The sequence below is a fragment of the Notothenia rossii genome (genome assembly GCF_949606895.1).
Source record: "Notothenia rossii genome assembly, chromosome: 2".
NCBI classification, from domain to species: Eukaryota; Metazoa; Chordata; class Actinopteri; order Perciformes; family Nototheniidae; genus Notothenia; species Notothenia rossii.
Genome location: NC_136904.1, coordinates 15,568,939 through 15,580,269, shown reverse-complemented (window position 1 = coordinate 15,580,269; position 11,331 = coordinate 15,568,939).

Here is an 11,331-nt window from a genome sequence, read left to right as displayed (position 1 = left end):
ACCAAGCTGACATTCCAAACAGCAATTACAGCACCGGGCCCACCGATCCAGACCAAAACACCTCCTCACAATAACAATGGCTATCACTGTTTGCACACAAGGGAAACACTATTTGGACTCTCTTCATTCTTCTGTCTGCTCTTCCCCACTGCTCCTTGTCCAATTTTGTTATTAACCCGTTCATTAGAAGAATCATAGCATGTTCTCAAATTAATTTAATGACCATAACAACGGGTTAGGTCATGGCAGTGTGCTATCATTGAATACTCTATAGTTTCTTTTTTTTTTTATTAAATGTATATGTTTTTTTAGAATTAAACTATTAGTATGTGCCTACAGTTCCGTGACTTTTGCATGAGTTGGTGGGGAGGGGGCGTGTGAACATTAAAAACATCATAACAAAATATATTTGCCAGTTCATCTGCACATGGATAATGTCTACCTTTCCCAGACATATTCTGTTTCTTTAAGACATAAAACTAAAAAGGTAAATGCTATTCAAATGCTTGTAATAAATACACACAGCCATTATTCACCCCATGTAATGATGTGTTAATGGCCTGCTTGGCAACTTTGTGAGCAAACCTGGTTTGTAATTCAGTGTGCAATGAAATATCCCACTTGGAAATGGAAATAACATTAGTACTTCTTAGGGTCCAGAGAAATGTGTTGACCAGGGATGGTCAACGACTCCCACAATTGAGTTGAGTGTGGTTATGTTTAAATAATGAGCCGTAACTGTTAACTATTAACACAGTCATCTTTTGGCTGCCCTGATCAATCCCGATCAATGAGTAAACTGATTTGAAGTGCTTGGCCACAAACAAAGTAAAAATGCAATAAAGCTAACATGTCTGTCACCTTTCAAGTTGCATTGCATCACAAATTGATGGAATATGCATGTTTGTTAGAGGCTGCTTTGTAAACCATCTGCAGCAAAGCTAGCTCACTGCTGGGCTGTGCAAGAACCAAGTCTTGTGCAACGCTCCTTCAAAAGAACATTTGTTCACCATCTGTGACTGCTGCTCCCACTCCATGCAGAGTTGAAGCAGAGAGGCAGTACTGCTCACTTTCTTACAATTCAGATGGAGATGTTGCCGTTGGAATGTTTTTAAACCTTCTCCCTCCCACAAAAATATATAAAATGAAACGATAAATCAACTCTATCTATGACAAGGAATCCCCCAGCCACTCTGGGATCATGAAAACATAATCACTGCTTAAATTAAACACTTTTTTATCACCAAGACCCCTGGCCATTAGAGTGTGTTTTGATGACAGCTATGTGTTTCCTGTTGCGCCCCATTCAAGCTGCAGCTGGCTGTTTAATGTATTAGTCTGGGTTGGAAATATTGCAAGGGTGCCAGGTAGACTCACATGTCCACACACAGGCTCACTGACAAACCACAACTACAGAATGGCATAGAAGGGATCCATTAAAGACCACTATATTTAATTTAATAAAAGTGTTCGTGATTAAATGTCCAATGGAGTAGGATATCGATTTTGCATGTATGCTTGTGGGATTGTGACTCAGACTTGCATGACGTTGCAGCAAGATCAACACAGAGAGCTAAAGCAGGCATGCCTCGTCTCTGTTAGCTTTCTCTCTTTCAGCACACTCACATTCATGTCCAATCTACACTGTGTCATTGTCCAGCGCTGTGGGATCTATCAGCGTGTTCCTTTCTCTCCTATTTTGTTTGGTTAAGCGGGGGGCCAGAGGTTGGCTTGTGTATGTAGGTGGAGTTTAGAAAATATGACGGGTTTAAACTGCCTAGAGACATTTCGCTGTAGTCCAATTGGAGGCTGTGCTTGGACCAAAAACATAGCCTGTTGGACAGTGTACTGTAAATGCTAGTTCAGTTGGTGAATAATTTACTGATACTGGACTTAGTACACATTATGTATTCTGTGTTTTGTTCTGTGGATTGACCAGGAATTGGGGTTTTGATTTACACAACCTACATCCAATAAATGTCACGCATGCTGATAATTGAATTGGCAAAGCCAACAACCAAAGTTCAGTCATACTTCAATTTATTGATTCTTTGATAGTGTGAGTTTAGTAAGATGGTTGTTGTTTGTTGTGGCTGGGTGGGATTACAATCGTATTTATTTGTTGTTAACTTGGTTGTTTTTGAATGTATTAAAGTCTGCCTAATCTGTGACAAAAGTACCATAGAGATGTTTGCCTTACTAAGTTTCCTACGCCAGAATACATATTTCCCTTCTCATTATCCACAATTCCTTTTATATTGTTACAATTCCATTACTCAACCTTTGAATGAAAAACTCAATTACCCAGAGTGAAGCTTAATCGCCCTGTGTCAATCAGAATGTGCTAATGCAAGTAGTAAAGGACCTTAAGGGGAAGGCTATGATGTCCAATTCATTGGCAGGACTACTGCCAATGAATAAGTCTAAGTCTTCACATGTCCAGAAATCTGGTCTGCTCTGAATCAGAACAGTAGAAACCCTACAGTACTGTACCTGCATCCAAAATCCATGAATCTCTTTTCAAGAAAAAATGTGATCAAAATGTAAGTATATTCTGAACACCAACATCAGCTCCAGACAGAATAACACACTCCTAAAAAACACATGTTACTCCAGCAATGATGGCACAGTTGATAATGAGACATGTTCACATACAGATCCAAGGTGGCAATATAACGAGACCCTTTAACAATTATACAAAATATCATTTGTCTGTGTGACACGATCCTCACAAAGTGGCCTATATCATGTCCATACAGTGATCACGCTCTAGTCATATTTTTCAAAGCTCTTCATAAACATACTGAGTACTGACTGACGTACTGTATATACTGTGTCATACAGTACACTATGGGGTCATGTAGGGTATTTGCTCAAGGGCAGGGTAACAGTCAAAGGCAACGAAATCTGAAATTTGGGCCAGAGGTGCAGGGCTAGGAAAGGACGCCCAATCTGGTTTAATGAGAGGTCAAAGGTCCTTCTGGGTCAAGTACCCTGCCTTGGGAATACATGTTAAACACACTCCCCAGGGGGAAAAAAGGACAGCACAATGTCTGACAAGATCAACAGTGCTGGCCTAATTAGAACAAACACAGACGTCGGGGACCAGCCATATCTCCGAAGAGCAAGTGGAACAAAGAGAATCTCCTCGTGTGTTGTTATTGTTTTTAAATAAACTTATTTCCTTGAATTATTTTCTCCTTTCCAGTTAGTGCTATAGTATTCACCACCAACAAGGATTTACCGTCTGGAGTGTAATTTGGAGAAGCTCCTTGAGGAAACAACCTCCTCAGGGGGAAAGACAATTAGTCCTTCAACAAACAGCACGGATCAGTTGCTTTAATTAAACACCCTCCCCCATCATTGCCCCATCCCCATTCCCTCCCATTCCCTCCCATTCCCTCCCCTCCCTTTCATCTCTACTTTTTCTCCTTTCTTTATGCGAAAGAGTCTGGATTTTAATCCTAGGCCAGATGACACCCTAATAATTTGTTGTGTGGCTTTGTGAGCTCCTAACCAGTGGATTAGATGGATATTGGTCTGTGGAGTAGTTTGTGGAGTTATCGCTAACAGGATTTACCATCTACTGAGTATATCAAAGGCAGAGTCCTGCGCTAAGCACTGTGCACTTCACCAAATTAAAAAGTGACCCACAGGTGGGCTCTCTGCCTGTTTGTGCCGATGGGCCATGACGCTAATTGCTTTCTAACTCTGTTACGAGTGCCATCAAATTAAACTCGTCAATTAGAGTGAAGAGGGGTGTATGGAAGGTCTGAGAGCTTATCCCACTGATCACTGCTGTGCGCTTTACTACTGTCATTATTGCACACTGGGCATTGAGTCAGATACAGAGTGAAACAGATCTCTCTCTCTCTCTCTTCATCTGGATTAAGGGATTCTGTTTTTCACTTAATTCTGCAATATCCCTTAAAAAAGCATTGTAATGTTATTCACAAGTTTTGCCATCTTTTTTTGTACAATGTAAGCAAATAGGTACGTCCCTGGTAAGCAGTCTTTCAACTTGTTCAATTTATACTGTACACTAAATAGACTCTACATATACATTACGCCACATTATTTATGTTAGATATCTTAGAAGATCACAAGGAGGTTAAATAGGTTAATCTACAAACAGGCAGTAAATAAAAAAGCCTAGAAAGTAGGTGAAGAACAGTATAGAAAACAAAACTGAAACACCACAGAAAACCACTTATCTACTCATCCTTTGTGTGGGAATATGCATTTTATTCAATGTGATGTGGTAAAGCAGTGAGAGGAAGGCAGGATGTGAGGCTGCATGTTCGTATATGACAACCTGACATCCTGTGAAGTTGGGGAACCCCACTCTTTGTCTTTCACCTATACAACAGCATGATTACACATAAATACACTTCCTGTGCTGGTGTTACTGTGTATCGTTTCTAGTAAGGAGTTCAAGAACCAAGTTCAAAAGCCTGTCATTGTGCAGTATTTACTCTTCTGAAGTGAGCAAGACATTGAACCTCACTATACCAGCTGGGGGGCTACTGCCATGAAGTTGCACAAATCGGCAGTAAATAATTTTTGCTAAATGCTTCAATATTGTTTGTCTAGTTTGGCCCGTATCTTTAAATTGTGTCGATCTGGCATAAAGATTTTTTTTGTTGTAACTTAACCCTTAACCTCAGTTTAGTGAGTGACATGGAAGGGGGTGTGACATCTGTACATGATGCTTTACTGGCAGTGCAGGGTGTACCTTTCCTGGAAGAGTTACAAAATAATGGGGGAAGAGAACAAAGAGAGAACTGACTCCCTCAGACAACGAGATCAGACAACACACCTGTAACCGGAGGTGAGTGAGTGGAGTGGCAAAGTCAGGTTAGTAATTTCACCTGTGCTCTGACCCCCCGGGAGCACAGTTCCTCTAAAACAGCCTTTAACAGGGAGCAGCAACAAGTTTGAAATACAAAATATATATATATATATATCAGAGATCGGGTAAGAAATGTAGTGGGCGGGAACAATAATATAGTTCTCAAATGTACTGTGTTGTAGGCCAGGGAACTACCTCTCAGATTTCTCAGTTTCAATCCACCAAAGCTCACGCACAACAGCTGTTTCTTTTGCTGCTTTCAAGTGTTGAGATTTTCTTCAGGGTACCGCCTCTGGTGTGGCATACCACATTTCTGCCATTGAATTAAAAAAAAGCCTTTGTTTTATTCAAGAGAAACAGTGGCAGGGAGGGAGGGAAAATAAATCAATGTGTCGCTAGTAGATTACTCAAACTAATATCCAAGTAAAGGCAATTTTATTTAAATTGCCCGATATCACAAAGTTGCCTCAAAAAGCCTTACGACCCCCCTTTGTGTGTACAACCAGGTATGAGCTTCAGTAATAAACTCTGATGTTACTTGTTCTGTCCCTCACTCATTCATATTATTAAGAATGTACTTTAACTTCACTCAGAATGGCATATTCTGATATATAGTGTATATTGATAATACTCTTGCATGGAAGGGAGATGATGGACACCCTGGATTCCTGAAGGATGGTGGCTAGTAACTGAGCGGTGTATTGTAGTAATGCTATTTCCTTTTTCAGTAGTGTAAGTGAATACAATTTGCAGTTATTTCATGAAAGTAACTAATCCTAAAGTCTGATTATATATGATAAGACTGCATCTTGCTTGTTTTGAAATACATTCTCAAGTCTCTAACTTCACATTACTGGAAGGTTTTCAGAATTAAAGGTTTACTCTTCTTGCATCTGATCTGAAATTAACTCGTGCTGTTATCATATCTTTAAATAAGAGAAAATTCAATAGACAGAATATTTCTGGGCTCTTTTTTTTGCACATACATTATTGCAAACATTGTGTATGTTGGTCAGTGTGTGTGCATGTGTGTCACAAGGCTACCACAGATGTTTCACAGTCTGCACCTCCACGTGCAGCGGCATGTCCTAGTCTGGGATTCCTGCCAAGACAGGAAGTCTCTGTGTTAACCCATTGTATTCTGGAAGAACTAAAGAGAGGGATACATCCATAGCTCCAGCTAACAACGAAGGGTCACAATAATTATATTTTCAGTGAGAAGTGGAAGCGTTAATTTTACAGTAACCATTGCATCTACGAGTTGATGTTTCTTTGCTTTCTGCAGCTGGAACCCGCCCCCACTCTAGTACTCAAGAAGACAATAACACAGAAAACATTTCTGATAAAATAATTGTATAGTGGAAGTGAGAGTCAGTAGATGCTGGACATCTGTATGATTTACTATTAGTACTAATAATGTAAAGTACACGTGTGATCACTAATTAACAAGGAATTTAGTGTTTTAATAAACAGAATTACAGAACAGCTAACGTTTGCATAATTGCCAAGCTCCATCAGAATACTGTTATAGTTTGAAATGTTAACACCATGTTCTGATAATATTTTGTCAGGATTGCAGTATTAGCTGTGCAAATCAGGTCCGGTTTTTTGTGGCAAAGCAGCTTGATTGTCCATTTCTGCCTTAGGTATATCAGGCCACAAGCATTGAACTTTAAAGCTCTAATGCTCATATTATTTACAAACTATACATTTTTCCCACAGATCTTTAAACAGTGTAGCTAAAAGACGACATCATCCGCATACAGCAGAGAGATGCCATCTAACATCACTGATGAAACCATCCAGATAGGTTACACTATACGCTAAGACAACACACTCTCACTCCCTAAACGTCCAGGAGCGACGCTTGGTCCCGTGGGCGTGCAGTTGGGACACGCAGAGGCTCCTTCAGCTTCATAAACGGACGCAAAAAGCTTTCAACTGATTGCAATGTATTCCCATCGGTGGCGGTATTTGACGCTCATGGAAGCACCGCATCCATTTATGTCGGCAGCTCTTAAAGGCAATGTGAGCGTCCATTCCCATTGGATAATGGAGAATTATACACCCGGAAGTAAGTATTCTCCTTACTGCTGATTGATTTGACAGTGATATCTCCACTACTCATCAACTCAAAAACACCAGATTACTTTTGTTCATTAAACGACATTGATAGGTTTAAATTGTGTACAATGCTTTTAACTTTTAACTTTTAACTTAACCTTTTGGGCTATATGATGTGATCTGTTTCACATTCCTACTGTCGTAAATGGTTGAATGATATAGAAATAATTGTCAGATAGATACTTAATGAAGATACATAATAGTAAATATCAGTATTGGGTCCACTCCTGTTTATTATCTATCTACTTCCCCTTGGCACTATCCTCCATCATCATAATGTCCATTTCCACTGTTACGCCGATGATACCCAGATCTACATTTCCAGCAAACCTAACACTGCCCTCCCTCCAACCTCTCTCACCAACTGCCTCCAGGACATCAGGAGCTGGATGAGCAGGAACTTCCTAAAACTCAACGGTAGCAAAACCGAAGCCCTGCTGGTTGGCACCAAAACCACCCTCTCCAAAACCTCATCCTCCCCTGCCTCCAACCTCATCCTTGATGGCTACTCCATCCGCTTCTCTGGCCAAGTTAAGAGCCTTGGTGTCATCCTGGACAGCTCCCTCTCATTTTCACCTCACATAAATACCCGGACTGCTTTTTTCCACATACGCAACATCTCCAGACTCCGCCCATCCCTTTCTCAATCAAACACTGAAGTCCTGGTCAATGAATTTGTCACGTCCTGCATCGACTACTGTAACGCCATCCTCTCAGGCATACCCACCAAGCTCATCAATAAACTACAAATCATACAGAACTCTGCAGCCCGGATCATCACCGGCACCAAGGCCTCAGAACACATCACCCCCATCCTCATGCAACTCCACTGGCTCCCTGTTCAATCCCGTATTAACTTCAAAAACCTACTGCTCACTTACAAAGCCCTACATAACCTGCCCCCCCCCTATCTTGCTGACCTTTTTCAGGAGTACACCCCCTCTCGCTCCCTCCGCTCCTCCTCTGCTAACCGTCCCCACCCCACGCCTCGTCACCATGGGTGCTCAGGCTTTTAGCTGCACTGCTCCCAGACTCTGGAACTCCCCCCCCCCCGCACATCCGACAGTCAGACACAATCACCATATTCAAATCCCAATTAAAAACCCACCTGTTCAAATCGGCCTACTCACTGTAGTGCTCCCCATTATATGTTTCATTTGTGTCCACTTGATTGTCTCCTCCATGATTTCCTGTTTGTGTTTTTATCATGTTCTGTTGCCTATTAGCGTTTTCTCTTGTTTAACAAATTGTACGGTGTCCTTGGGTGTCATGAGGGTCGCCTAAAATAAAATGTATTATTATTATTAAATGTTTGATAGTAAATTAACAATTTATAAATAGATGAATAGACAAATTGAGAGCCAGGCAGATTCATTATTACATTAATGTTTGATGCTTGTTTCAATGGTTTTACAGTGTGAGGTGTCTAAAGTCTTCACTGATTGATCTTTGGACTTCTTAGCTGGTTTACTGTAGAGTAAGGCCATATGACATTTTTGACAGTTTCTTATGTCACAATTTCTTCCCAAATGAAAGTTTTAAAGGTTAAAATTCGTTTTTTAAAAGGAGAGGAAGGTGGTGCTTATTAACACTGCACAATTACTAAACAAATACATCTGAAGTAAAACATAAACAAAGTGTATGTCTAAAGCGTATACAAAATCAATCCTGTATGGCTCTTTATACAGCTGTAATTATTTTTGGCAGTTGGAAGAGTGATTTAATTTGCACCTTCATTGAAAGAAAAACAAGGGAAATGAAAACATTATACAGAGGAAGTGAATGGGAATTGGACGTCAGACAAGAGAAAGTTCTGATTTAGTAAGTATATGCATTACATTTGCAACCAGCCTTGCTACACACCACTGGGACACATTCATCTCACACCTGCTGCCAGGCAGAAACAGGAAAACAGAAAAAGAGCAATGACAGAAACGTCGCACAGAAAAGGTAGTGCTGAGAGGATATTTGATTTTAAATCGGTGAGTTTAAAATTCAGGACCTCGCAGACATATTTTCCCATTTGAAATCATGGTTAAAAATATTTGTGCAGTTAGTTCCACAATTCACGGGGTGCTCATTTCCAAATATCCAGACTACAAAGACCTTATTCCCCAAATAAAAGGGTCACTGGGGTATAGGAAAGTATCCATAGTTAAGTAAACACATCTTAAATAAAACCCACTCTGTGTTCACAATGTTCTGCCTACCCAGAGAGAAGTGTGTCTAATTGAAGAAGACATGATGTTTGTCCTCACGATTTGAGCAGGGGCCAAAAGCTGAGCATCAGGGGGCAGGGACCCTCCAGGCCATGGAGGCTCTAAGATTACCTCCCTCTGCTAGCTTACATTCTCACTAGCTTTGCAGCCCTCCCCCTACCTCCCTTTTTTCTCTCTCTCGCTGCATGAAGCCAATTTGTTGTGGCAGGCATGCGTCTCAAGGTCCAGATCTTGTTACACAAATTTAGGTTTTGCTGGAGGATTTTGGAACTAGTCCAGACCAGATAGACGAGGCAGCGTGTATCTCTGAGGAGTGTGAGGCAGAGAAGACATGATATGGGCTGTTATGTCTGATTAGATTTAATAGGGTTGCTTTGTGTGGTGTACGAACAGCATAATCTGTAGACTATAATGTTACAAATCACTTACTAAGTGCCATCTGAAAAACATTATTCTACTGGGTTCCACTTCATGAATCAAATCACCAAAAGAAAACTCTGGTAATTGTGCACATAATTACACATAATACGAAAACCTGCATATTATCAAGCTAAATGAATTCAGGTTTCCATTTCAGCTGCTGTTCATTGTGGTTCTTTCCACAACCGTCCCATGTGATCCTTTGCCACGTAGTCATGTTCATCCCACCAACACCACAGAACTAGGATTAGCTAAGAGAATACTCATCCTTTCCTGGATGAAATCCTGCTGCAATCTCTGACATGGGAAGCAGTGGCCATGGGTTTTGTGCTCAAGAGGAAGAGAGGCTTATAGTTGAGACAGTGTTGCTTTTATCTCCTCTTTTGTTGTTTTAGGGATTGGTTGGTTGATGAGGGTAAGCTGGGGTTGAAGTGTTGAACAGGGATGTCCGGCAGTGATAACCATATTGCAAGTTTGATTATGGCACTGAGGCTATTACAGATGAGATAACATGTATTTTGTGGTGCAGCTGCAAACACAATATGCATTTAGGCAACAGTGTGTTCGGAAACAGATTTTCTTAGAAATGGAAGAAAATATATATATATATATATATATATATATATATACTATATGTTTGCATCACATTATAAAGGCCTACACAAAAATGCCATACTGGATTATTGTATTGTTTTGAGTTAGGGGCATATCCTAAAAAAATCATATATGACATTTCTAAAGGTCATTTTAGGTTTCAACATGCAGTTTATCTAGATGTCCTTTTTGTCTCTTTAGTAAATGGTTAGAAAAATTCAAAAGGATGACCTGGATTAGGAGGTCTGGACATTGCATCACAAATGTTTCTAACCCAGGGCCCCTACCGAAGTCCAGCAGTTACTACAGTCTCCATTCCTCTCCTACAGAACAGTAGGCAGCAAGCCTGAGAACAGAGGGCAGAGAGAGGCCTTTAGAAAGTAAACAGACACCGAATTGAAGAAACAAGGAAGAAGGAGGCATCTGAAACATGTGGGCATAATGGGAATGTTTGATTGGATGGACAAAGGCTAACTGTGATGGCTGGAAAGTATGGAATTGCCCTCCTTGTTTGGAAAACATTACACAATTATGAACCAAGTTATTTTCCCACAGACCTTAGGTGAAGCATTGTGAACCCATTTCCCTCGACAGGCCTTTCAGAAGAGTGGGAAGACATGTTGATAAACTGGGCGTCTATGTTAATGAACTTGCTGTCTGAATAGTGATCAGTTTGGTCATAAACACTTTTTCTTTCACTTCTTGGCCTTCTTCAGGCCATACTAAATTCCTCCATATGAATGCAGCCGGTGGCCTGACATAAACCATCCATGCAGCGTCATGTAAGCTGCGTTAGAAACAGCTAAAGACTGCGCTGGGATGCAGAGTAAAAGAAGTATGAAAGTCTGCTGAAAACCTGACATATTACTGTCATTAACAGCATTATTATGCTGGACTATAGTTATAATGCTGTTACACCGGCTGACAAGCAGAGGATTTAAAGAGAGCTGTATTTCTCTGCCAGACTCTTAAACATCTCATTTTCCATTAACATGAGACCTAGAGCAGCGTGTGTCACAGAAGGACATAAATCTCCTGTTTCCCTTCCCCCCCTCCCTGGCCCCGCAGTGTGGAGGCAGAGAATGTAATCCAGCCGGAGCAGCTCTCTGCCTAACCGTGTAG